The sequence below is a fragment of the Giraffa tippelskirchi genome, chromosome 4, assembly GCF_054371585.1.
Source record: "Giraffa tippelskirchi isolate mGirTip1 chromosome 4, T2T-mGirTip1v1.2.pri, whole genome shotgun sequence".
Lineage (NCBI taxonomy): Eukaryota > Metazoa > Chordata > Mammalia > Artiodactyla > Giraffidae > Giraffa > Giraffa tippelskirchi.
The window spans coordinates 81388704-81415036 of NC_137278.1; the positions used below are offsets into that span (position 1 = coordinate 81388704).

General features: G+C 43.8%; 1 long non-coding RNA gene across 1 annotated transcript; it reads left to right on the top strand.

Moving 5' to 3' along the window:
• Nucleotides 1–321: 321 nt before the first annotated feature.
• On the top strand, nucleotides 322–24610 carry LOC145547210 (uncharacterized). The gene is made up of 12 exons (XR_014083641.1): nucleotides 322–447; nucleotides 1477–2005; nucleotides 5606–5778; nucleotides 6214–6551; nucleotides 11643–11798; nucleotides 13165–13323; nucleotides 15261–15484; nucleotides 16388–16551; nucleotides 16636–16868; nucleotides 20535–20741; nucleotides 23584–23640; nucleotides 24151–24610. It is a non-coding gene; the product is annotated as an uncharacterized LOC145547210 (long non-coding RNA).
• Nucleotides 24611–26333: the final 1723 nt, after the last annotated feature.

Here is a 26333-nt window from a genome sequence, read left to right on the forward strand (position 1 = left end):
TACCAACATTGATCTAACTAGCTGTATATTATTGGGCTCTTGGAATGTTTGTTTTTTTCACGCACAAACACACATGATAAATATTGTTATCTCTAACTCTTTATTCCTTTTTTCCCATTCATAAATTTCCCATTTAATCCCCAGAAAAGACTGTCTGGATAAAAGAATAAGCTCCAGATTTAAACCTTTTGGCACATACTTGCTTGCAGGCTAAGTAGCGTGTAACTCTTTGTGACCTCATGGACTGTAGCCTGCCAGGCTCCTCTGTCCATGGGTTTCTCCAGGCAAGAACACAGAAGTGGGTTGCCATGCCCTCCTCCAGGGATCTTCCGGACCCAGGGATTGAACCAGCATCTCCCATGTCTCCTCATTGGCAGGCAGGCTCTTTACCACTAGCACCACCTGAGAAGGCTGGAACATACATAGAGAAATTTTGGATTCTAACGAGTAAGGTCTTTGTTCCCAGCTCTAACCCAATTGTGTGACCTCAAGCTTAATTACCGTGTCTATAAGACAGGGAACTTGATCCTACACCCCATTGTTTGCTGGGGCTTCTGGAAAACTCCCCATCCTTAGGAGAGCCAGAGGAAGGGACAGTCTCTCTCCTTGGACATAGTCATGGGCAAATGTCAGGCTTGACCACGTTGCTGCAATAAGCATATGACGCCCCTGCCCTAGCCTGAGAATTAAACTGAACACAGACGAGGCCACTCTGTGCATAATGGGGAAGTGGGGCTGCAGCCCCTGATGGGTCAGTCTTGAAGACCACCTGCCCTACCCACTGAGACCCAGTTGCAGTCGTGTGCACTCTTGTAATCAGTCAACTTGAACTATAACCCCAATCCTGATTGTCGTCTTTGTATTTTCTTTCTTAATTATAGAAAATGTTTTTTAATAATCTCTTATAGGTTTCCTTCCAGCTTCTTGTATCCTCCCTTTCCCAACTTTCCAAAATAATTATATCTCAAGGGAATATGTGACTGAAGAGGATAGTGGCTAGGCCAGCAATTCAGAAATGACTCATTTAAATCTGCTGAGCTGAAACAGCCCAACTCTGGCTTTCTGATTGGTTAGATAGTCAGATTTTTTTTTGCATTGAAACATAGTGCTCAATAGGTCCTGATCCCGTGATCCCATTTTGTAGATGAGAAAACTGAGGTTTAGGCAGATTTATAACGATCTGTTATAAAGTCCATGGGTGCTTCCCGGGCAGTAGCTGCGAGAGTCTTAACTGGAGTGTCTGTTTGACTCCTGCCACGTTTCAGTGGGAAATTTAAGCAAAAACGGACCATAATTGATTCTTCACAACCTTTGTGTCCTGCCAAATCAAACCATCCCATTGGTAGTAAGAACCCAAAGAGCAATGCCCCTCTCCACCACACTGGAAGTTCAGTCTTCTTTTAGTCCCTTACTAGTGATGTTTTCTAGAAGTTCCCGGGGAGGGATCTCACAAATAATCCAGACTTCTTTCTGCAGCTCTACAATGCCTCGTTCTTGGTCTACACCTATCGGTGCCCATCTGCTGCTTTGACTATTATTTCTCTGTACTCCTGGGTCACAGTCCATGCTACCACCCAACTGCCCCCAACATCATCTCTGTTCAGTCCACGAGTCACGTCCACGCTCTTCTGACTGTCCCTGGATGGCCAACTCCTCGTGTTCTTCCTCCTCAGTCTTGTGTCTCATGGCTGCTCATTCTTGACTCGGTTCCTCCAACAGAGCTGGAGCTCCAACGGGCGGCTGTTACTGTCTTACTCAGCCTGATCCTCCATAGAGAACATGTGCAGTCCGGGCATGGGTTTTACCAGGGCTGGTTCTGACACAGTATCAAGCTGCATGGGATTTCATCTCTCTCCAGCATTCAGCTCAGCTAGACTCCTTCTTCATATGTGGTGTTTCTCAGAAACTTCATTTCCAAATTACAGGGTGGGACTAGAGAAGGAATTCTCAATGTATGAAGAAAAGTTAAGGGTGGAGATTGGGCATCCATGAACTCTTGAAAATTGTAAGTTTCTTGCAACTCTTGAAAATTACAAGAACTCTTGTAAATTGTAAGTCAAAGTTTTGTGTAAAATAACATAGGATCACAATCCTCTAATTTTTGTCAGAGTGTCAAAGAGGTCTGTGACCCTATAATGGTTGAGAAGCACTGGTCTCTAAACCAGCTGGTCTCTAAAGCTGTTTAGGTTTTAGTGTTCTCTGACCCCGTGATTTACCAAAAACAAAATCATTCAGTGACTCTCACAAACTGCTCTATTACATCCCTAAGTGGGTACATGAGTTTATGCAAGAATTTTTAGCCTTAATTGCACTGTTGATGTTATATTTTTTAAGAGAATAACAAAGGATTAGGAGTTGAAGCTTTTATTAGCAAGATATTAGTGCTCTATCTCATAAAAAGATTATTTATTCTAACCTCAAGTATTGTAAATATTGGGAGATCTTTCTTTTCATAGAAAAAAGGTCTCTGAAACCATACTGACTGGAAGAATGGTAAGAAAAGGATGGTACCTAGGATTGCCTCCCTTTCCACTGCTCTACCAAGAAGCAGAAGGCCTCAGGGAGAGGGTCTTCCTTCTTCTTCTAGGTATAACTGGTCGTTCCCCAGTCGACCCCTAGACTGCATTTTCACATTAGTGAGAGGCACAATCACCACTTATATGGGAAGTTGTGGTGACCTGTGGCTGACATTGTCAACTGGTCAAATGATAAGAGGTGAAATATAGATGATTGTTTAACCACAACTGGAAGACAGAAGTGGAAAAGTGACACAGAAATCTTCCTATACTACTTATAGTAAAAACTAGAAACATTAGCATTAGCCCAGCCATTGAAAGCACGATTTACGTGTGACATTTAGAGGAACCTGTCAGTTTTTCTTCAATTGTGGTAAAATACACATAACATCTATCATCTTAACCATTTCCAAGTGTTTAGGAGTTTTAAGTCCATTCGCATCGTTGTGCAACCAATCTCCAGAAATCTTCGTGTCTTGCAAAACTGAAACTATACATGACATCCCCATGACTTATTTATTTTATAACTGGAAATTTGTACTTTTTGACCCCCTTCATTCATATGACTGGACTGTTGACTCATGCAGACAGCTTCACAGGCAAATGCTCTTGTTCACTGCAAGTCAAAACTCCACCTGCAGAGCCCACCAGGAGGTCTTATTCTGAGGCTCTACTAAACACGCAGACACACAAGACTGCCATGTCACATGGGGCACCATCTGACTCAGAAGGTAGCCTGGGCCAGGATGCAGAGTGAGCCAGCTGGACACATCCAGCATTCCTCTCCTGCAGCATCTAGCAGCTGACCACAAAACCATCCCACTATATCCGCAAGCTATTCTGGGCCCCAGGTGAGACTCAGATGTAAAGCAGTGAGACTCACATCAGGAGGGTATGGAAGCCACTCTGAATTGAAAGACTTGTGCTCCATAGCGCTTAATATCTTTTGGAAGAACCCCATGGGCATAGCTTCTATGGTCCCGAGTGTCATGCCAGTGATAAAAGTCACTGTCCTTAGGGAAACCCAGGAATAGAGCTTCCAACCTGGTACTTACATTGTCCCACTCCAGATACAGTTTACCTGTCAGGGCCATTTTTTTACTTTCTTTTGGCAGGTCTCCAGGGAAATGGTGCTAGGAAGTTTACCAAAAATTGAATGTTCAGGCTAAAGGGAAAACAATTTTATCATGCTTTTAGCCATAGTCCTTCAAATGGTTAAATGATAATTTCTGGCACAACATATGGTTAAATTGAAAGGAGTCAGAATGACACACTGATATGAAGAACTAAATTACACAATGAAATCTGTCATCTCTTACTGGCTACAGTTCTGTTCCCCAACTCACAGATTGATAATGAAAGAGCTATAATTAGAAGCTCAGATGCCTGACAACATGCCCATCAAACATCATAGTCTTCCCTAAGAGAAGGAAGAGGGATATTGATCTAGGAAGGAGGTAATAGAGAAAAGGGAAGGCACCAGGCATGTTTTCCTGGCAGTGGCTGCTCCCCGGCAGCAAAGAGTATCTCTTTGAGATGCTGGATGAGATTCCACATGGGTAGGAAGGGGAATTAGGGCAGTAATTTGTGAGTTCTCTGCTCTTGCTAAAGAAGAGTCTCTTGTCTTCAAAAGAGGAAAGTAATTAACGGTTCCATCATCCTGCAGGCGCTTTGAATTGCAAATAGACAAACTGTGGACCTCCTACGAGGTAGTGGTTCTGGGCTAGAACCTTACCCCAACTGTTCTAGCCCCTGTTGTTTGTGAGGTCAGCATTTGTGGGCAAAGTGGACTAGATACATGTCTCTCTACCTCTTGCTCTTTTGCTGAAGACAGGAATTCCTCTTTCTGCATATTAATACAGAAAGCTTTTTTGGATCTTCAATTATGACAAGGAGGTCATGACAAGAAAAACCTGAAAGATGGTTACAAAGTCACTGTCATGCTGGGAACAATTAGAAGATGAAGAAGAAGCTCCTGAGAAGCAGCTGATCCATGAGTGAGGGAAGAGCTGGTTTGACGGATGGAAGTGGGAGGTTGGCCTGACTTGAGGAAGGTCCTCTGTGAACACTGAAGCCAGGAGAGGTTTCCCATTGGGCTGAACTCAAGCGTAGGGTCTGGAGAAAGTAAGCAAAGGGCATCCTTCTCTGGCAGAAGGAACTCAGAGCAAGACCGCCAGTCTCTACTGAGATAAGGAGAAAGAAATAAAAAGGGACTTCTCTGGTGGTCCAGTGGTTAAAAATCTGCCTGCCAATGTAGAGGACATGGGTTTGATCCCCGGTCTGGGAAAATTCCACATGCCTCGGGGCAACTAAACCTGTGCACCACAACTACTGAAGCCTGCAATCTAGAGGCTGTGCTCTGCAACAATAGAAGCCACCACAGTGAGAAACCCATGCACCACAACTAGAGAGTAGACCCCACTCGCTGCAACTAGAGAAAGTCTGCTCACAGCAACGAAGACCCAGCACAGCCAAAAGTAAATAAATAAATAAATACTTTTAAAAAAAGATTAAAAAAGAAGAAATAAGAAGTGATGTCTGTGTTGGGGAGGGATTGAATGGAGGAAGGGTGGGCATCAGCTGTGACAATAGCCAAGCAAGGTCAAACATCTGCTTGGAACTTGTATAAGCCAGAATAGAGATCCCATCCAGAGTGTCTTCATAAAGGAGCAAAGCTTCAGAAGGACAGTCTTCTTCTCTGTAACTCCAGGCTCTGGAAGCACTTAGCATTGAGTAAGTTTTTCAATAACACTGAACAATTATGGCCAATAAGGAAGGCTGCTGGATGCTTCACTATTGAGAAACCTGTTTTCCCCAACTTTTCCAAACCATTCTGAATTTCTGACTCACGCCCAACCAATGAACACTGATTTTTAGCTCAGAAAATGTGCTCGCTCTAGGGATGGGAAGAGTCATAATGCATGAGATGGGCCCACAGGATCTTGGGAGGCAACAATAGATATGACATTGAAAAGAGCAGGAATCTCCTTCCATGTGTGTGTGTGTGGGGGGTGGTGCACACGTGCGCATGTGTGCAAATCCTCCAGGGTTCTCTCTCAGGACCCAGATATGTTTATTTTTTTTTTCAGCTTGGTGACATCTGGCAGCATTCAGCCTCTCCTCCAAGCTAATGCTCCAAAAAACTAAGGTGACCCTGTGTCACTAAATTATCACCAGCTGTGTCGTGCTTGAAGAAGTCTGTTATTAATATCAGACCTGCATGTTATTTATTAACCAAACACTGCTTATTAATCATTTACAGGTATGTGGTGAAGCTTAGAGTTAAGCCCCCAAAGACAATGCCCTGGCAGCTCAGAATTTATGGGCTGTAACAAAGAGAATAACAATAGAATAGGAGTAGTGCCACCAGGACACAGAGGGAATGGGCACAGGAGAATGTAAACATACAAGCCCTGGCCTGGTGCATTGTTCCATTTAAGCCTTTTAAGATGTTGAGACAAAAGGGCTGGCAGGAACCTTTGAGGAAAGGAAGCAGTTAATGTCAGAAGAAATCCAGGTCTCTGAAAGTGAGGATGAACCCTAAGTCTGCAGAATCAGGCAGTTAGTCCCTGTTTCTACCCTTAGCTAACAGCCAGAGGGAACTTGGCTGGCAGGCCTCTCCTCTCTCCTGTCCCTCCCTGGAGCTCATCAGGGGCTGGGTCAAGCTCACTGGAGGTGTTCTCTCTCAATGCTGCAGAATGTCACACCACCTGTGAACCTTCTGCCAAAGGGCATTTGAGAAGAGCTGTAGGTCAGCAAACCATCCTGCTCCTTCCCTTCACTCCTTTCTCCGCATTCCGAGAGTGATGGTGGAGACCAAAGGAAGGGTCCCTGGTAGCCTTATTCGAGAGAGAGGACCTGGGACGGGCCACTTTCCAGAAACCTTGGTGGAAGGTACTAGCTACTTTGGTAGCACTACTAGGGGACTGTCTCCCCAGAAATGTGGACTGAAGTTACACTGGGTTTGAGAACTCACCAGTGACAAAAGGAATCCTGGTTGAAATAGAAGGAGGAGCCTAGAGCTTCGAAACACATGTAAGTATTCATTCATACTGTGTATGTGTGTGCATGTACATTTGTGAACAGGTGCTCACAATCATGAAACCAGCTCATCTCACCAAACTATTCTTGCTTTGTATTTCTCAAATTACAGTAGAAACATTTGATCAGAGTAAGGAAAGAAAACAGAAGACACAGAAAAGCATAAAGAAAAAAATAATCCCATCACAGAGAGAAACATTTAGTATTTTATATCTGGCACTCTGGTCTTGGCAGATTGAAAGTTCTTTATGCTTTCTCATAATTGAAAAGCAAATTGAACTTTTTCATAAGTTTTTCATAATTGGGATCCTACTTAATGTGCTGTTTTCTTGATGTTAACAATGTACTGTGGGCTATTTTAAGTTAAGGATGTATTGTGAATGGGCCCCCACATCCCCATGATTTTCAGGGCTGGTCTAGTGTTCCCTGTCTGCGTGGACCCAGTCAGACATTCAGGGTAAATGCACTTACTCATAACTTTGGCTCAAGATATAAGTAGAACTGATTAGATCTTGACTTGCGCCCTACTACCCCCCAAATCCCAAGACACCAGTATGTTACTGAGCACTGAGGGGCTCAGTGCAGGGCTGCCTGTGTGCTATCTTGCTTGTGAGTGTTTCTGGGAGGAGTGGCCATTTTCTCCTTTCTTGTAACTGGATTTGTTTTCTCTCTCTCTCTGCTCATTTGTAGTCTATTATTTGCCAGGAACCCCCATGTGTGTTGTTTTAGCATTTCTGAGTGGTTCAGAACCATAATGGGGAGGCGGGGGAAGATGGGGTTGCTTCACCCTTTAGGAAAACTACAAATGTCTCCTTCTTGGTGTCAGCCTGGGCCTGAAAAGCCACCTTCACTGTTCCAGAACTAGTGACAGAAAAAGCTTGGCTGTGGGGGTGGGGGTGGGGAGGCTGTGGGGGCAGTGAGCCCTCCACTTTTCTGCTACCATTTAAAACCATCTGGGGGCAGGGAGGCAATTTGCTCAACCCTTCAACTCTGTGACCACACACATTCTCTAGAGATGTTGATTAGCTGCATAGGGGGGATAAATCTTAGAAGAGTTAAAAAGATATTCTCAGTTTTCTTTGTTTTCCCTCCACTGATTCTCCACAAGAAGGTGTTTGTGGTCTCTGTTAACCATGTCTCAGAATTTCCCTTGGGCTTCAATTTTTCCTCACAACTTCCCCTTGCTATTAGGAAATGCAGTTGCCTGAGGTGGCTTTTCTTTTCTTCCCCGGTCTAATTCCCCAGATAATCTGTGGGCCCATGTCTCACGGGGGAGGAAGGGAGGAAGAGAGGAAGAGATGGCTCAAGTCCTTCATGGGGTCATTCTTCTGACCCAGACAGTCCAGCCTCCTCAGCCCTGGTGCCGGGGGTGGTGGATGAGGGGAGGCCCAAACTCCTGACAAGACCTGCTGAGAATTGTACATATACAGGACAGAAAACCAGAGGACCTTTTCTTTTTCAGAATATTTCCCTGTTTTTTCTTCTTATTTTTTCCTCTGGTCAATAAACATAAGAAAGAGAAAATGAGACTGTGTAAGCCTAGGGAAAGTGAGGAAAAGCAGGATGGGAACCCATAACAGATAATAATGACCAACAACACATCACAGTTGATGGTGCTTTATGGCTTAAAAGCAATTTCATATCCTTTACCACAGCTTCTCACAGCCTGAAGACAACAGTGAACAGGTATTCTGGTGATCTTGGTAACCACAGACCAGGAACTGCAGGCCTGTAGTGGATGCTGTGGTCTGTTACTCAGATGTACCTGCAGGATAGAGGAACTCATTCCCCTGGCTGTGGGGAGTGCAGGCCACTGATGGCCACAACTGAGTCCCTCAGTGGGAATTGTCCTCTGTGGGTTCGATCTGCCTCACCCAAGATTTCATTCCCTTCCCGGGCCCTTGCTTTGATTCTGAACAATATTAAAGGACCATTCCAGCTCCAGGATACCCTATAGGATCAGCTGCATTTGAGTTCAACAAACGGGATTTTATTTTTGTACTGCTTTATTGACTATGCCAAAGCCTTTGACTGTGTGGATCACCACAAACTGTGTAAAATTCTTCAAGAGATGGGAATACCAGACCACCTGACCGGCCTCCTGAGAAATCTGTATGCAGGTCAGGAAGCAACAGTTAGAACTGGACATGGAACAACAGACTGGTCCCAAATTAGGAAAGCAGTACGTTAAGACTGTATATTATCACCCTGCTTATTTAACTAATATGCAGATAACATTATGTGAAATGCCAGACTAGAAGAAGCACAAAGTGGAATCAAGATTGCCAGGAGAAATATAAATAACCTCAGATATGGAGATTACACCACCCTTATGGCAGAAAGTGAAGAGGAACTAAAGAGCCTCTTGATGAAAGTGAAAGAGGAGAGTGAAAAAGTTGGCTTAAAGCTCAACATTCAGAAAATTAAGACCATGGCATCTGGTCCCATCACTTCATGGCAAATAGATGGGGAAACAATGGAAACAGTGGCAGACTTTATTTTTTTTTGGCTCCAAAATCACTGCAGATGGTGACCACAGCCATGAAATTAAAAGACGCTTGCTCCTTGGAAGAAAAGCTATGACCAACCTAGATAGCATATTAAAAAGCAGAGACATTATTTTAGCAACAAAGGTCCGTATGGTTGAAGCTATGGTTTTTCTAGTAGTCATGTATGGATGTGAGAGTTGGACGGTGAAGAAAGCTGAGTGCCAAAGAATTGATGCTTTTGAATTGTGGTGTTGGAGAAGACTCTTGAGAGTCCCTTGGACTGCAAGGAAATCCAACTAGTCCATCCTAAAGGAAATCAGTCTTAAATATTCATTGGAAGGACTGATGTTGAAGCTGAAACTCCAGTACTTTGGCCACCTGATGTGAAGAACGGCCTCACTGGAAAAGACCCTGATGCTGGGAAAGATTGAAGGCAGGAGGAGAAGGGGATGACGGAGGATGAGATGGTTGGATGGCATCACCAATGCATTGGACAGGAGTTTGACTAGGCTCCGGGAGTTGGTGATGGACAGGGAAGCCTGGTGTGCTGCGGTACATGGGGTCACAGAGTCAGACATGACTGAGCAACTGAACAGAACTGAACTGAAAACTGCATTTTCTTCACTCAATAACTCATCATGGTTATCTCCCCATATCATTGAATATAGACATACAGTCTTTAATGGCTGCAAAATATCCCATTGTACAGATATTTCTATTTACCCAACCTCTTATTGCTGAACATTAAGATATTTTCCAGTTATTTGCTATCAATTATAAACTTTTTGTTGAACATCTTTGTATATACTTCTTCTCCAAAGATGTCCAGCTATCTTTAGGATGAATTCGTAGAATGGCTCGATCAAAGGACACTGCCCTCCAGAAAAGTGGTAACAATTTACATTCCCACTTCAAGTATTGAGAAAATCCCCAAATCCAGCTGTCTCAGTTCAAACTCATGATGATCAAACTCAAATGGACAAGCAGCACTACAATCCTTCTACACATTCCTACATAGTTTGCTTTTCTGCTTTTTTAAGATAATTTTTTAAAATCTCGTGTCTCCTTAACCCTTCCACATCCCTTTCCTCTCTCACATGCCCAGCTGTTGTCCTGTTGTCCTGTTTTAGGTATGTCCAGTTTCATACCTAAAAAATTAGAAGCTATCTAGGGCAATGGGCTTTCCTGGTGGCTCAGATAGTAAAGAATCTGCCTGCAATGCGGGAGACCTCGGTTCGATCCCTGGGTTGGGAAGATGCCCTGGAGAAGGGAATGGCTACCCACTCCAGTATTCTTGGCTGGAGAATTCCATGGACAGAGGAGCTGGGCAGGCTACAGTCCATGAGATCACAAGTGTCAGACATGACTGAGCAACTAACACACAATAGTGCAACACTTCCCCCTCCTTTTTTTGAGCCACCCTGTGCAGCTTGAAGGATCTTCGTTCCCCAATCAGGGATCCAGATATTGAACTCAGGCCCATAGCAACAGAAGTGCAGAGTCCTAGCCACTGGACTGCCAGGGAATTCCTGAGGGCAACAAGCTTCTCTGTCCACCCCAAACCAACACAAGCACACACACCCACACACCATGCACTGTATACTGGAACTTGTTTTCTCTGTCTTCCTCCTTCACTGTGGCAAAGGGTTTATGTGTCTAGCAATGGTTAACACTTTCCTTGAACCACATCAGCATAACTACTCAAGGACTTCTTTTTTTTTTTTTTTTTTTTTTATAAATTTATTTATTTTAGTTGGGGGCTAATTACTTTACAATATTGTAATAGTTTTTGCCATACATTGACATGAATCAGCCATGGGTTTACATGTGTTCCCCTTCCCGGACCCCCCACCCACCTCCCTCCCCATCCCATCCTTCTGGATCATCCCATTGCCCCGGCCCTGAGCCCTTGTCACATGCATCGAACATGGAATGGTGCTCTGTTTCACATATGACAATACACATGTCTCAATGCCATTCTCCCAGAACGTCCCACCCTCACCTTCTCCCTCAGAGTCCATAAAATTGTTCCATGCATCTGTGTCTCTTATTCTGTCTCGCATATAGGGTTCAAGGACTTCTCTCCTGCAATATTTTCTTCCTCTGCTACACCCTCGTTATCATCTCTTTCTTTCTGTCTCCCAGATCATTCTCAAAAGCATAAAAAAAATCTTCTCATCTCCCATCTTGAAATACAAACAAATCAAAAATAATAAAATGAAGGAAAACTCTCTGTTTAGCCCGTTTCCTCCAGCCTTCACTCCATTCTCATGGGTTCCCTTCACAACAACCCAGAAAGAAAAATAGATACAGATCAATGTCTTATCATTCATCCACTAATTCAATAAGTATTTACTGAACATCTACTATTTGCCGGGCACTGACAGAAGAGAATGGTGCATGAGATAGACAAGGTCTCTATTCCCAAGAAACTTGAAATCCAGTGGCAGAAACAGATATAACCAGGGAGATTGCAATGGAAGCCAGTTAGAACAGAGAGACAGTGATGGGCTTGAGAGCAAGGGAGCTCAGATGGGCCCCTGCTCTAGAGAGGAGGGTCAAAGAATGGTGCTTTGAAACAACATATCTGATGCAGCCAACCATGCAAAGATCAAGGAGGAACTTTCCAGGCAGAAAAGAACAGTAAGCCCTGAAACTGTGAGGCAAGAAAGAACTCTGACATTTGAGCCACTGCAAGGGGACCACAGAGCAAGAGCAGTGCATGAAGAAAGGTTAGAAGGGTCCAGATGGGGTAAGTGGCAGTTTGAGGGTGGGAATGCACTATAAATTCTTTGGGAAAACATTGAAGAGTTTCAAGTAACATGCTTAGAACTTAGATTTTTTTTTTTTAATTTTCTTGAGCTAACCTGTGGAAATTGAGTTTTATGGGAATTCAAACAACCGGCTGGAAAATCATCTTTTTTTAAATTGAGTCAATTGAAACTCCAAAAATACAATGGTGTATTCATTTAAAAAAGATCCATCTCAAAAATGCAAAAATTCCATACTCATGACAGAGGTGAGTCCATCATCAAAGTCCTTGAATGGGTTATTGCATGCGAAGCCCACTTTTTTTTTTTAAACACTTTAACTTTATGAGAGGTGTTTTTTTTTTTTTTTTTTTTAAGGAAAAGGGAAAATTAGGTTTGTGCCTCTGGAAAAAAAATTTGGCCTGGGTTCTAAACAAACACACGAAAGATTCTCTAATCTTCTTAGATTCGTAAATGAGCTATTTCCTTAAGCACAGTTAGGAATGGCTTATTTTCTCAATTTTAAGTGAGTTTCTGAAATATATCATGTGACACAGAGGATAAGTGGAAACTAGAAGCTGCTCTTTCTAGGTCATGAATCATACCATCTTGCTTTTCTTCTATAATTTGCTGCTACTAATGTCCAAAATCTAAGACCACTGCCACAAATTAACTTACAATTCCTTACACAGGAAAAGGATATATGGCAACTCAATACTATAGGTGACTGTTTACATCATTCACATGGTGATCAGTTGGGAAATGCTTTGTGTATTTAAGATCCTCCTTTCAGAACTTTTGGATATCCATGTAATATGCCTTTAGGATAAAAAAAGCTGGGTATGGGAGCTGATCTGGATTTGTTTACAGATAGCTCAGTCAGTAAAGAATCTGCCTGCAATGCAGGAGACCTGGATTCGATTCCTATGTCGGGAAGATCCCCTGGAGAAGGAAATGGCAATCCACTCCAGTATTCTTGCCTGGAAAATCCCATGGACAGAGGAGCCTGGCGGGCTGCAGTCCATGGGGTCGCAAGAGTCGGACATGACTTAGTGACTAAATCACCACCACCACAGCTTAATACACATTTGTACTAAATATGCAAAAATATGTCACATATACACATGCATAGATGATTGCATCCCCCCAAACAACCACAGGTGAGGAACATTTTTCATGTATACACACACATTCTACTGGCGTTCTGGCTTCATCTTTCCCTTCCCTTCAGATTTTGTAGAGCTGTTTCGACTCCTGCATCTTCTAGGCTAATTATTCCAGAGGATTTAAACCTTTGGCCATTGAGGTTGTGGTTGGTGCTATTATGACTCTAAGATAAACATTTTCTCTCATTTCACAATGCTCAAGAGTTTCAAGGAAAAGTTTTAAATCCAAAGAAGTGTCACCAGGGCCCTCAGAACTCAGGGAAGACACTGCTTCTCCCTGTGTCACAAACACCTTGCCAAGTCATGGAATTCTGCCACCAACTTCTCCTTGTGTTGATGAACAGACATCTTTAGAGCAGAGGTGAAGGGGTACCTATGTACTTGGTGTCACAATCATTATAGAAATTGCTGGGGGAGTTTGGGGGAGAATGGATACATGTATACATGTGGCAGAGTCCCTTTGCTGTCCACTTGAAACTATCACAACATTGTTAATCAGTTATACTCCAATATAAAATAAAAAGTTTTTTAAAAAAGACATTGTTTGGGGGAGATTATGAGGTCAGATATATAGCTTCCCCACATTCCTGGCTCTTTCCTCTCCTTCACCCCTACCCTTCCTGGACTCGAAATGTCCCTTCTCAATTCAGAAAGGAAAACGACTGGCTGGCTTGCCCCCAAAGATGTTCTTACTGCATTTTCATTTCTCTGCTCTGATCTATTGACCTAAATGCTGGAGACACTTTCCTCTACCACCCACCAGCTTCTAACCATCACTACCTTCCTCGGTCCCTGGCTTATCTGTGAGAATCAGCTTTGCCTTGTTCATGGTCATTTCTGAGATGTTTTATTAAAAAGTAAAACCCCCTCAATCCTTCCTTTTTCTCTAAGCCAGCATTCCAACTGGGCTGGGAGGGGAAAGGTCAGCGTTTAGCCACCTCTTCCCTCTGAGACCTGAGATTTCATTCATTTCCCCTCCAGTTCAGGAATGCTCCCCCATGGCACTTGTGGCAGCAAACAGGTTTTATCTGCTTTGCTTCTCAAGTGTTTATTTAACTTGTCTCAGCCTTCTCTCTCTTCTCACTCAGTGAGAATGTTTTGTAAATTTGCATGGGTCATGCTTATCCCAATGTTAAAGAAAAAGGACACTAACTACCCTCCAGTGAATTCCCAACCTACTGCCCTCTTGGTCACCAGAAATGACCTCTCCTTTTCTTCTGGCTTTTAGTGAGCTGGGGCTGACTAAACGTGACTGTGTGCACCAACCACGCAGATTTTTCAAATATCTTTGGTGAGATAATTCACATATTTTAAGAAAAAGGTACCTCTGAGAATAGTTATCTTGACCTTTGGTTCTTTCAACAGTTATATATTTTTAGCAAGATGGTGAGCCTTTTCAATGAACTTGATCCTTTTCTGAAGAAATTGCTCAAAATATGCAGAACCCTTGATGCCACCTTCCCCAGAAGCACTAAAATCAAAGGTGGATCTGAGAACCTGTTTCTTTGTTATGTCACTCTTCATGACAAAATTTCTCTGTTTGTTTTGATTGTAAAACCTCTGTTGAATTTAAAATCACCTTTCCAACAACATGACTTTTCCATTTCTCTACCACTATGCTTAAGGCTTCTCTGGTGGCTCAGCAATAAAGAATCTGCCTGCCAATGCAGGAGATGCAGATTTGATCCCTAATCCAGGAAGATCCCCTGGAGAAGGAAATGGCAACCCACTCCAGTATTCTTGTCTGGGAAATCCCAAGAGCAGAAGAGTCAGACATGACTTAGCGAATTAACAACAACCACACTGTGTGTCTCTGAACCTAAACTTTTTTTCATTAGGCTAACTTTTTGAATCCTCATTCATTTAAAAATGAGAATCTGGTTTTCTGCAAAATCTCTACCTCGTAAAGAGTAAGGAATTTGTTTTAAATTAGAATTCACGTTTAGTGAGAAAAGACAAATCACACAGAACTTGATGTCTTCAAACAAGACTTTACACCAAAGGCAGCAAAGACCTAGATGCATTCCATGGTAGGGCAAGTGGAAATGTTCAAAGGAAGTTATGGGGACCTCCCTGGTGGTCCAGTGGTTAAGATTCTGTGCTTCCAATTTCGGGGCATGGGTATTGAGCCCTGCTCAGGGAACTAAGATCCCACATGCTGCGCAGTACAGCCACAAAATTAAATAAGTAAGTAAACTGGGGGGAAAAGTAAATTTAAAAAAATAGGAAGTTACCATATACTGGAAGAAGGAGGATTATAAGCAAATATAACTAAATGGAAATTTTTGTTTTTTAAAGTTTCAGAAAAGCTCCCAAGCAACCTGAGTTGGGTCCTATTTACAAAATACGCAGACAGGAGGGTCATTCGGCTGGTTCTAAGCCTGGCGAAGGATAAGGGCGTATGTGGCCCCTTTTGCCAAGTGAGACTAGACCAACTTTGCACACCACCCAAAATCCAGCTTTCTCCTGGGACCTCCAAGCATCACCCTCAGTCCACAGCCTCCCTCTCACCACCAGCCTAAGTGAGCTTTCATGGGGAGCGGTTGGGGATCTGCACTGCTCAACCCTGGCTGGCTGTGAACTTCTCACCCAAGGAACATTCTTATCCCATTAGGATGAAATCCACAGGGTTCAACAACTGAATTTCTCTATGAACACTGAATGTATACCAGGTGCCGGGGGAAGGGAGAGGACAGTGGGGATGCTGGGCTATACATGTGACCAAGTCCCCAATGATTTCCAGGCCCTGAGGGTCTAGCTGAGCAGAGATATGCTGGATAGGAAACCAAAAATAACACCAGATAGAATAATCTCAATGCAATCACAGTGCAAATTGCTCAAGGGACCCAGGGTGGAAAACAATTCATTCCGTGATGGGGAGGGGAGGAAAACGAAAGAGAATTTTCACAGCAGCGAATGGAAGGGGGCGTTTTTGGCTGAGAGAACAGCCTTGAAATGGAGCTTGTGTTTAGAGACCACTTTTTAATAGTCTGGCTTGGCTGTGGGGGAAATTCAATAATTCAATGGAGAATGAGACAGACGCAGAGCCACTACATGAAATCCTATAGTCGGGAGAGAGGGCAGTAAGTAAGCTCCATATAAGTTAGGCAAATAAAAGTATAAAAAAAAAAGTAAAAAAAGATTTTCCTGGCTAGTAAAATCTTTGGAATTATAGAAAGGAATCAGATAATAATAATAATTATAATAACAATGGTGATTAGTTTGTCAAGCTGGAAGTGGTTTAGGACATACATAGCCATTTAGAGCTGAAGGAACTTTAAAGACCATCTCTGCCAACTCCCTTATTTTAAAAACAGATGAGGAAATTGATGACCAGAGAAAAGTACATGCATACTCAGTTGCATGGACTGACTCTTTGCATGGACTGCTGTCCACCAGGCTTCTCTGTCCATGTTATTTTCCAGGCAAGAATACTGGAGTGGATTGACATTTCCTACTCCATGGGATCGAACCTGCATCTCTTGTGTCTCCTGCATTGGCAGGCAGATTCTTTAACCACTGCACCACCTGAGAAGCCTACAGAAAAGTCCCTTGTCTCAAATCCACAGCTAATTAGGGGCAAAGCAGGGTAGGAACACAGATCTCTTTCTTTCTAGACCTGGTCACTTTCCACTAAAATGTGTCAACCTGCACCCTCCTGGCTATTTTTCAGAGAAGAGAAAACAGTGAAACAGCAGCTGGAGTTTAAGAGGTTTGCCTGAAGTCCCAGAGCCAGTGGTGGCTCAGAGGGAACTCAGACCGAGGACATCAGAGACATCAAGCCAACACTCTCCTGTAAACATTCTTACTAAAATTAAACCCATTCACGAGGGGTGAAGCACGAGACAGAAGAGTGAGTGTGGTGATTAAAGCCCAAGAATGCATGTTTCTCCAATAGTGACCTGGGTAAGAAACACAGGGGCTGCAGGAGTCTGCTTTGCCTCAGCTGCCATCCGGCCCCACCACTTACAAGCCAAGCTGCAGGGAGCTCTCTTTCTCCACTGAGGGCTTAGCTGCAATATGGTTTAAATTAGACATTTCTTGCCCGAGTAGAACAAATCACTTAGGTTATACGCTGACAAAAAGGAACAGTCTGCATGCTTGGAAAGCTTAGGGGGAATTAAATTATGTGCTGTCACTTCAGAGTTGTTCCTCTGTCCTCTCCACCACCACCTCTCAATTGCCTGCAGGAGTCCTGGAGCCTTGCGTGCAAGCCGAGCCCTAACCCAGGGCTTAACATAAACTTCGGGTTCTCAGGTCATTGGGAAATAACAGGTATATCCGGCTGGGTCTTTTGTGCTTGTCTGCACGCAAATTAAAAGCTTGTGCAAAGCTGAACTCCTTGGAGCCTCTGGCTAGGGAGAAGGCCTGATGCCTTGGAAGAGAATTCTCACACGATCTCTGTTTTTCAGGGAATGGGGGTGGAGGGTTGAGCTTGCTTATGGGAAATTCACACCTCTGGGCAGCTGAGCTCAGAAGGGGCGGGATGTGGAGGTGGCTTTGTGCCAGCTGGTCTGCTGGGAGCAGGAGTCTGAAGGACCCCATGTCAGAGCTTTGAAAGGGGGTAGATCTTGTAGATTTCAGGGAGGGGAGTAGAGGTGGATGAGCCAATGCCTACGCTTCCTGGCTGGTGTCAACAGTGGCAGGACCCTTGGAAGGCCAGAGTTGTGTGGGGAGGGGCAGAGGAGGGGCCGTGTAACTAAGGGAAGGACCCATGCACCAAAAGCTGTCACCTCAGCACCCCACCTCCTTCACTCTTGAGGACCCCATTACAATTCAGCTTTTTTAAAAAGAAAAAAAAATTTATTTTAAATGTGGGCCATTTTCCACGTCTTTATTGAATTTGTTATAACATTGATTCTGTTCTATGTTTTTGTTGTTGTTGTTGTTTTTGACTGAGAGGCACGAACCCCTGAATTGGAAGGTAAAGTCTTAACTACTAGACCACCAGGAAATCCCTACAATTCAGCTCTGAAGCCTCCAAAAGGCTGGTTGGAGTGGGAGAAGTTGTCCACTCTGTCCCTGTGCTTCATCTGATAGGAACTAGCGATGTTCATGTCTCTTGCTCTTAGGGTTTTGCTTACCTGGCCTGGCTGGGAGGTTGCAGGGCACCTCTGGGATCTGGTCGACCGGAATTCACATTTCAGCTCAGCTACCACAGGAGCTGCGTGGCCTTGGCTGATAATGCCAACTCCTCCTGTCTTGCTTTATTTGTCTGTAGGAAAGGGATTATGGTTAATAGTTACCTTAGAGGGTTGGTTGTGAAGGATTAATAAAATGATTCATGTCAAGTGCTTGGCACTCCGCCTGGCTCAGAGTGCTCAATAAACGGTAGTTCTTCCATTGTTAGTAGTACATTATTACTATTACCATTGTTATTACTGGCAGAGCTGCTAATGAAAGAGCTGCTGTGATCTCAGGATGTGGCTCAGATGCCCTTCTGGCCCCACACCTGAGCAGGAGCTCCCCATGCCCTTCCTCTGAGCCACGCTCTCCCGGTCGCTGACTCAGATGTCACCTGGGCTCCTGGCAGCAGAGATGTGGGTACCACTCTGCCTCTTTCTTCTGGCCCTGCTTGAGGGTTAAGGTGCACCATCCCCACTAGACCCATCGTCTGGGGGTGGTACCTCTGTGATAGCCCAGCTGTTTAGAAGTGCCCACATGTGTCTCTGGGGCTTTCCTCTGAAAATCAGTCACTGAGGCGTGTTTGCCTCTGAAATTTACCCTCACTGCCACCAAATTCCTACATCAAGACCATAGTTCTTTAGATATTAATACTTCTGGATGGATTTTTCTCACAAGAAAAATCATACATTTGAACTGAGACAGTGATTCTCAAAGTGTGGCCAGAGGACTTCTTGGGAGGGTAGGTGGTCCCTGCGATGCTTTCAAGAAATCCACAAGGTTAAAACTATGGTCATAAGGTAGTCTTTGCCCTTCTCCCCATTCTTCTCTCGCAAGATCACCAGGGGTCTTTCAGGGGCTACCTGACATTCAATATCACTACAGATTGGTTACAGCATTAGATATGAGTATTCATCTGTCTTCTATTAAATCAGAAATTAAAGGGACTTGTAAAATATGTAAAACAATGCCACTCCTACTAAATATTTTTTGTTTTGGAAAACAGAGATATTTCCTAATATGCTATTTCTGTAAACATGTTTTAGGTTAATTATTTTTTAATGAATAAATTTCATTTCTAAAGTTGTAAATGTGTGCATGCATGCTCAGATGCTCAGACATGTCCGACTCTTTGCAACCCCATGGACTATAGCCCACCAGGCTTCACTGTCCATGGAATTTAGATAAACTTAGATGAAGCAATAGCTCTTTGGTTTCTGTAACATTTTTTAAGAGTAGAAAGAGGTCCTGAACACGAAACATTTGAGAAACACTGAGCTAAGATTTTGGCATTGGGACCAATGAAGTCATCAGTTTGCTCACTTGCTTCTAAATAAAACTGTCATTTCTGGGAGTCTGGAATAGTGTGAATTTTATAGTAAGTTCAATATAATGCATTTGAATGTAGCAGATCTAGTCATGAAGCCCATGTGGAGGCTGCATTCCAGCCACTGTTTTAACGGAAAATTTTTCAAAACCCTCCCAAGACTGGATTGTAAATTACAGAGACTGAACTGTGCAGGACAGGTAGCAATTTTCCCCACTAGGAGAGGAGAGAGCAGATCTGAACTGCATCTCCCACGGGGACCAAGATGGCTTTTCCGGTTGGAGTCCTGGCCTCCTGGAGGAAGTCAACTCTCCTGGGGGAGTGGGGAGAGGCTTGGGATCACCCAGGTCATTAACAGGCATGTGGGTGCCAGGGAAGTGTATACACACAGTGTAGAGTCAGAAGGGAGGGGCTGCTGTACAGTTCATGACATTGGCAATCAGTTAACGAGTGTTGACCGCTGTGGTCTGGATGGGCTTTGGAGCCTGTAGACCTGAGTATAGATCTTGACTCCTAGAGATTGTCATACTGAGTGAGTGAGACAGAGAAAGAGAAATATCATATGATATCCCTTATATGTGGAATCTAAAAAAAAAAAAAGATACAAATGAACTTATTTACAAAACAGACTCATTGACTTAGAGAATGAATTTAGGGTTACAAGAGAGGAAGAATAGGGGGAAGGAATACTTAGGGAGTTTCGGACGGACAGGTACACACTGCTGTATTTAAAGTGGATAACTAACAAGGACTTACTGTATAGCGCAGGGAACTCTGCTCAATGGTATGTGGCAGCCTGGATGGGAGGGTAGTTTGGGGGAGAATGGATACATGTATATGTATGGTTGAGTCCCTTTGCTGCTCACCTGAAACTATCACAGCATTGTTAACCGGCTATACTCCGATATAAAATAAAAAATTAAAAAATGACTTGCAACCTGTAAGACTTTTGGCAAATAGTTCATCGTGTGTGAACCTTAATCCTCTTATATGTAAAGCAGGCTAATGATGGCTATACATTTAGGATGATTGGGAGAAGCAAATGAAGTTGTCAAGCACTGAATACAGTGCCCGGCACTTGGAGGGAAAATTAACTCTCTCTGTCCCAATTTGCTTTGCAGTGTTCGGCACTCTAACAGACTAGAGGAGAGTGAGCCCTGGCCCGACCTCACGACCACAACATCAGAGAGGAGGATCGTCCTCCCGTTTCACTGGGCACAGAGCTCTGAATGTGGCACTCAAAATTGTTGGAGTGGTTATTCCGTGTTAAATGAAATGACACTTGTAATCTGATTTTCACCTCTCTGAGCTGCCTCCGGGAGCTGCAGGTATGATACCCAGAGCCCAGCAGGTGAAGGGCACAAGGATTCCCACTGTTTCAGAGCCCGTCATGTGTTCTTAAATGGGATGGAGATTTCCATTTTACCCCGGAGCCCCAGGTATTCCATGAGGTAACCCGGTGACCTGGGAGCTCAGGTGAGTGTATCAGATGCTCCCTGTAACCGCGGACAGAGCTGGGAGCCTGGTAAGAGGCACCAGCTGCATCTGAAAACAGGTGATGGTGCATGCTGCCAAGGCTCCGAATCTGAGAAGTCCTGACTTCCTTCTGTAATCCAACCTATAAAACAAATAAGCCACAGGCTGACTCAGCACAATAGTTCAAGGAAAGAAGAAGATTAGTCACCACCACAGTACAGACGACTGAATTCGACTTTCCACTGTGGCCAGGGGAGCGTTTCCTCCCAGGCAGTTAACAAGGAAGGGCAGAGAGACTCCTTGCCCAGCCTTCTGGTCCGGGCTCCCCAGATGGCCTGAGCTTCTTCAGTGCAGCTGTTCGACGTTCTGGGTGCTTCAGGTCTGAGCCACAGTCCACTTTCACCTAGACCTGTACTGGGAGGAATGTAGGTGGTCTCTTCTGGGGAGCCAGGGAGCATGGCTTCATTCATGCCAACCACGGAGGGCCCATGACAGCACTCCCTTGGGTCCTCTCCTGTTTGCACTGCGTGGACTGTCGTTTTCTTAACTCTCCCTGGCAGCGATGGCCCAAGTGCTGTCCCAGAGTCTCTGCTCTGTGGGAGGGACTGGCCCAGAGCCTGGCTTGGAGGAAGGCACCCGGCACGGCCTCCTCCGAGATCTTTTGGGAGCATGGCATCCTCCTGCCTAAAGAACTGCCTCTGCTCTGAGGGTCCTGAAGTGGAGCGTGTCCATCTGGGTGAGGTGAAACAAGTTGAGGAGGAAGTACTGCATGGCTCCATCTGGGAGCTGGAGGAAAACGCAAATTGGCTGTTGATGCTGAGCCCTTCTGCCAAGAGCAGATGGCTCTGAGGTTGGCCTTTTCAGGCAGCAGCAAATGGCTTCCCTCAGAGTAATGATCATAACTGATGCGTCTGAGCCCCTCCCCGATACCAGGCACTGTTCTTTCAAAAGCTGTACATGTATTAGCTCGTTTAGTCCTGATGTAGGTACTGGCATGGTCTCTGTTTTACCCAAATGTGAACTGGACCCAGAAAGCGATTTGCAGCAGCTAAAGTCACTCAGTTATGACTGGTAGAGGCAGACTCAGACCCTGGCTGGCTCTGGAGTCGGGGGCTACTGACCGCCATGTTTTGCCTCAGAAAGAAAAGGAGGCCATGGTTGTTGTCACCTTAGGCTTCAAGGAGGTTGCAGGTGGTTGGGTGAGGGTGTGTCACCCCAAAGCGTCACACTGAACCAAGCAGGCTATGTTTATCTCTGTGAGGTCCAAGTCCTTGCGTGACTCTGATTTTATTGGACAGGAATAAGGGCATAGTACTAGTAGCAACAATAATAAATAACGGCTAGCTTTTATTGAGAACTCTTTGCCATCAGCTGTGCTAATTGGTATCCTCACAATATCTCATTTAATAATCACAGTGACCCCCTGTGGTTGGGATATTATGATCCCTCTTGTACAAATGAGGATACTTGGGCTAAGAAGAGTTAACTACCATGGCCAAGGTCACTGCTTATAAGTCAGAGAGCTGAGCCTCACAACCAAGAGTGCCTGGCTCCAGAAGCCAAACTTCTAATGATGTGTTGTGCTGGCTTTATTGCTTTTAATCTACTCTGGAGGATTAGACAAGCCTAGAAGGCTTTTTGGGCCTGTGCCCAGGGGCTGTAAAGAACTGTCATCATCTTGGAGGGGACATCGAGGCACGCTGAGGTCACTCTCCCACCCTGGCTTCTGTGATGTCTTCCACAGAGATATGGAAATCCGAAATGCTTCCCTCTAATGTCTTAACAGCTTTAATCTGGGGATTTCCCTCATCCATCAAGAAGAGGAGATGCCAGTTCTTTAAAGTAAAGAACAGATCTGAAAGACAAATAATCTTTTTGTTTTGTTTTCATTCTACATTTGCAAAGCTAAATTAAAGCAATCATTCTTTATAGAAGGAAAAGTTTTTTGGCACATGCTGCTGGGTACAAAACCCCAGGTACTAGATGCAAACTGGCTGTCTTTTTGGAAGACAAGGAGGGGTAGCAAGACCCTTTAAAATGCATACTCCTTCGGTTCAAGATTCTCCACTGGGAAAACATTTGCGAATGTATAGAGAATTGCACAGAAAAGTGAAGTCACCATAATGGAGCCTCAAATAAGTTGGAAAGAACACAAATGGTCATCGAAGAGAAATGGCTAAATAAATTATGTTACAGTCATATTACACAGTAGTTTAAAAGCATGCGGTAGGTAGATCTACATGTTCTGTTGAAGTCGCCAAGACAATTGTTACGTTGAAAAAAATCACTGAACAGTAATTTTAGTATGATCTCATTTGTATTAAAAATACATGCATATGTACAAGCATATGCTGTACATAAATGGAAGACACATGGTTCTCGCGGCTGCATCTGAGAAGCGGTAGGAGCATGGGCTTTCCTATTTCTCTGCATATTCTTATATATTGATTGAATCTTTTGCAACAAGAGCCTGTTTATATACTATGTGTGTGTGTGTGTTTTAAGAATTTATATCTGGTCAAAACTGAAAAATACTATATACAAACTGTAGAATATTATAACATGCATGAGTGCTAAGTCGCTTCAATCATGTCTGACTCTGTGTGACCTTATGGACTGCACTGGGCCAGGCTCCTCTGTCCATGGAATATTCCAGGCAAGAATACTGGAATGGGTTGCCATTTCCTATTCCAGGAGATCTTCCCAACGCAGAGATTGAACCCATGTCTCTTAAGTCTCCTACATTGGCAGGTAGGTTCTTTACCAATAGTGCCACTTGGGAAGCCCTAATATACAGTAATTACTGTGTATGCATAATAATGTAGATATATAATATAAACCAAAGTCCAAAGATTTTTGTCACAGAAGTAGTCCAGAGTGGGCCAGTGGTCACTTGGCCACTAGACTTGTTTTCCCCATATTACTTTCCAGCTTTTGTTCTGATTCCTGGGCCTCAGAGGCCACAAGAGTATCAACATGGCCTCCATGGGCTGGAAGCTTCAAAATGTATTTAATGGAAATAAATGTAAAATCTCATATTTATTTATTTTTTTTTAAATCAATTGCACAAGTGCAATGAGAGACTCAGAATGGTATTATGTCTTAAGATAAAAGATAAAGACCTTAATTTATCACAAGCTTAGATACTTTAAAATAGCCCTAAAACTTAGTTTGCATTAAAAGAAACACTGCGTGATTGGTGGGAAGTAACCACAGCTCTCAGGGTTGGACAAGATCTCATCTTTGGGGTATTGTGTTTAGTTTTAGGTACATCCCTAGCCATATTGAAGAGCTGCTAAAGCAAAATCCCATGAAGAAAACCAACTTCTATACTGATGACATAAGGGCTGAGCTTTCTTGGCTATGGGTTCCAGGCAAAAAGCATCTATCTTGGGGCTTCCCTGGTGGCTCAGTGGTAAAGAATGTGCCTGCCAGTGCAGGAGACACAGGTTTGATGCCTGACCCAGGAAGATCCCACATGCCTTGGAGCAACTAGCCTGGGAGCCACAAATTCTGAGCCCATGTGCTGTAACTACTGAAGCCTAGAGCCAGTGCTCTGCAGCAAGTCTAGAGCCAGTGCTCTGCAATAAGAGAAGCCACAGCAATGAGAAGCCTGCGCGTTGCAAGTAGAGAGTAGCCCCGACTTGTTGCAACTAGAGAAAGCGCATGTAGCAATGAAGACCCAGCACTGCAAAAAATAAATAATATTTTTTAAAAAGCATCTATCTCATTTGCTGATTTATTATTATTATTATTTTGGATTATCCTTCAACCCCTTCAATGAAGTGAAGGACAGAAGCAGGATACCTGAGGACAGAGGGGCCTCTCACCTTTTGTTTCCTAGCATGTTCTCCCTACCCTCATCTCTCTTTTTCTGAAAAGAGACTTAGCCCTTTGGCCACAGGGGTGGCCTGATGCCAAGATGGCACAATGGAGTCCTTCCAGGGGCCTGAATAATGACCCTGAAAATGACACGTTCTCTTCTTTGGGGAGTGGTTAATTTGAGGCTGCCCATGGCCAGCTTTCCTGCTACGTGAAGAGAGTATATGGGACGAAGCCCAAGCAGAGACCAGCGTACTCGACAGTGGGAGAGCAGCCCCAGGTCCTTCCATCCTGTGAGGTACCACCTTTATCCTTTCCTTCATGTGAGCCAGTGCATTCCCATCCTGCTTAAACAAGCTTAAGCTGGATTTCTATTCTATGGAATCAATATAATACAAGGTATTTTAAATCTCTTCTTGGAACTATCTCTCCAGCTTCGCTGTTCTTTTGAAAGTTATCTGTACCAAACAATTCAAATGTGAGTTTATGGGTGGGCAAAATCCCCATATTGTGTGTCATTGACTGAAAGGAGATCCCTGGGCCTTAGGCACTGGCTTTGAGAAACTGATAACTTAAGAGTCTGGTGTGGATTTTCACTAGAGTGAGGGCTCCACCATGAGCTGCGTCAAGGGTACCCGCAGGCCTCTCTGGATTTACCCTGAGTCTTCATCAGGTACCAGATGGGCCTTCCAACAGAGGTCCACATCAAAAAGCCTGGGAGAAGCCAAAGCCCAGTGTTACCATAGCCAGTCTTTTTGGCTTGTCATAACTGATAAGGCCTATCTTTCTGATAGCATTTACCCAGCTGGATCTTCTGCCTTTTAAAATCTTGTCCTGCAACAAGAGCTGAGTCCAGGGCATCATGGCTTGAAGGGTATGTTGAACTATTTGCTGTGGCAGGCAGGTATGTATCTAGTTTATCTAAAAGCTATATAGGAGGTCTTAGGAACAGCTCTGTTTTGTAGTTTTTAAGATAGGTATTTACTTGGTTTAAAAGCACCTCCATTCCTCTGATTCTGGTAGAAATACTATGATAAAAGCTTTCAGGAACATTGCCAGCTCAAAATTGGTAGTAGCCCATACACAATTTTTGTCTACTAAATTCAAGTCTAATGAGAGACTGATACCTGCAGCAGTCTTCAATTATTAGACAAGGGTCTTGCTAAACCTAGATATTATAAGGTTGCTATGAAATTCATTTCAAATGATATATATACCAACAGAGCCCTGGGAAACCAATTCCTATTTACTCAGTCGCTCAAAAACTAACTTTATTACAGAACTGAGTACCCCATACTAAAGTATGAATTCATTTCCAGAGAACCTCTCAAAAGCTACTGAATGGAGAATTTTACAAAAAGGCATTTTCTTATCAGGTAAGATATTTTAATGTTGGTTTCAACCGTTCAAAAAGTCAAACTGGTAAGAAGTCTCTTTATTTTTTTTTAGACTTTAACCAGTTATTTCAAAGTCAGCTATGAAGAACAGTCCACAGGCCTCCTTCATTCAAAACCAATTTACCTGCAAAAGATGAGCATACTATTTCTTTAGAATCCTCAAGATTCAGTTCTCTAAAACAAATCTCCCTGCCCTACCCCCACCAAAACCCCCAGAAATTATTT